The following is a 1,998-nucleotide window of genomic DNA, read 5'->3' on the forward strand; positions in this document are numbered from 1 at the left end:
GGCCAAGGCGGGCAGATCACGAGGTCAGGAGTTCGAGACCAGTCTGGCCAACATAGTGAAACCCTGTCTCTACTAAAAATACACAAAAAATTAGCCGGGTGTGGTGGTGTGCGCCTGTAATCCTAGCTACTCAGGAGGCCGAGGCAGGAGAATTGCATGAACCTGGGAGGCGGAGGTTGCAGTGAGCCAAGATCGTGCCACTGCACTCCAGCCTGGGTGACAGAATGAGACTCCGTCTCTCTCTCTCTCTCTCTCTCTCTCTATATATATATATATATATGTAGATATATATAGAGAGAGAGTATACTCTGTTTCAGGCATTGGGCTTGGCATATGTGGATAGATACAGACTAAGCTGGATGGAATGTTTCAGAAATTGGGCTTCAGAATCTTCTAGAAAACCTCTATCAAGATAATGTTGAGAAGCCTGGGCTGCATAGTGAGACTCTACAAAAAAAAAAAAAAAAAACTAGCCGGACATGGTGGTCCCAGCTACTCAGGAGGCTTAGGTGGGAGGACCACTTGACCCCCTGTAGTTGAGGCTGCAGTGAGCTGAGATTGTGCCACTTCATCCCCAGCCTGGGCGACAGAGAGAGAGACCCCATCTCAAAATAATAATAATAAATAAATAAATAAATAACATTGACATAGAAAAGAGTACTGGTAGCTGTTAATCTATCCATCTTTATCCACCTAGGATCAGCCCAGAGATAAGAATATAACCAATTATAAGGTGTTATTCCAGGTAGGTAGGGAAAAAAACCAAATATGGGTTCCACTGAACTGTCAGATAACATAACGGAGAAAGGATCACAGCCATTTAGACTTAGAAAAGCAATAATGAGGACAGGCGCGGTGGCTCACGCCTGTAATCCCAGCACTTTGGGAGGCGGAGGCAGGTGGATCACTTGAGGTCAGGAGTTCGAGACCAGCCTGACCAACATGAAGAAACCCCGTCTCCACTAAAAATACAAAATTACCTGGGCATGGTGGCGCATGCCTGTAATCCCAGCTACTCAGGAGGCTGAGGCAGGAGAATCACTTGAACCTGGGCGGAGGTTGCAGTGAGTCGAGATTGCACCATTGCACTCCAGCCTGGGTAACAAGAGTGAAACTCCATCTCCAAATAATAATAATAGTAATAATTAGCCGGGCGTGGTGGTGGGCTCTTGTAATCCCAGCTACTTGGGAGGCTAAAGCAGGAGAATCCCTTCAACCCAGGAAGCGGAGATTGCAGTAAGCTGAGATTACGCCATTGCACTCCAACCTGGGTGACAAGAGGGAAATTCCATCTCAAAAAAGAAAAGGAAAAGAAAAGCAATGCCGATCTACTATCTTACTGATGAAAAATGAATTGTGGAAAAACTAGATTCAGGGCTTCTGGAAAACTTTGGATCGGTTACTCTAAAACATTTCTGGAAAACCTTGTTCTTCTACTTGGCAGTAAAACAAAGATGATCTCTGCTTAGAGTTCTACCAAATTCCCTTTGATTGTTTCCCTCCAATGCTCTACATCCTGACAGCCAGGCATGGCACTGATGAAATATTCAGCATTGTAATGATATTTGATGTATAATTAAATAGCATTTAGCAGTTCAATTTTATAGACTTTGAATCTTCAAGTTAATAAACCTTCATGTAGAGAATCTCATAAACAAAATATTCTTGGAAATGCTATCCTCCTTGTAAAAATACATAATCCTGAATGTGAGTAGTTACTACAGACAGAAAACATTTCCTAAGCATGTCTGTGTGCCAGGTAAGGTGCTAACGGCTTTACACATTATGTCATTTAATCTTCATAACCCTGTGAGGTGGGTATTAGTTCTTCTCTACAGATGAAGTGAATGAGGCTCTAAGTAATTTGCTTACGATCATGAAATAAGTAAGCAGCACTGCCAGGGCTGGAAACTCGGGTTAGATTCTCTCTATTCCCTTGCTTTTCCCTAAATTTTTACAGTATTTCTTTTCTTTTCTTTTTTCTTTTCTTTTCTTTTC

This window comes from Rhinopithecus bieti, unplaced genomic scaffold (assembly GCF_001698545.2).
Source record: "Rhinopithecus bieti isolate Rb0 unplaced genomic scaffold, ASM169854v2 scaffold_12049, whole genome shotgun sequence".
In the NCBI taxonomy this organism is placed as follows: Eukaryota; Metazoa; Chordata; class Mammalia; order Primates; family Cercopithecidae; genus Rhinopithecus; species Rhinopithecus bieti.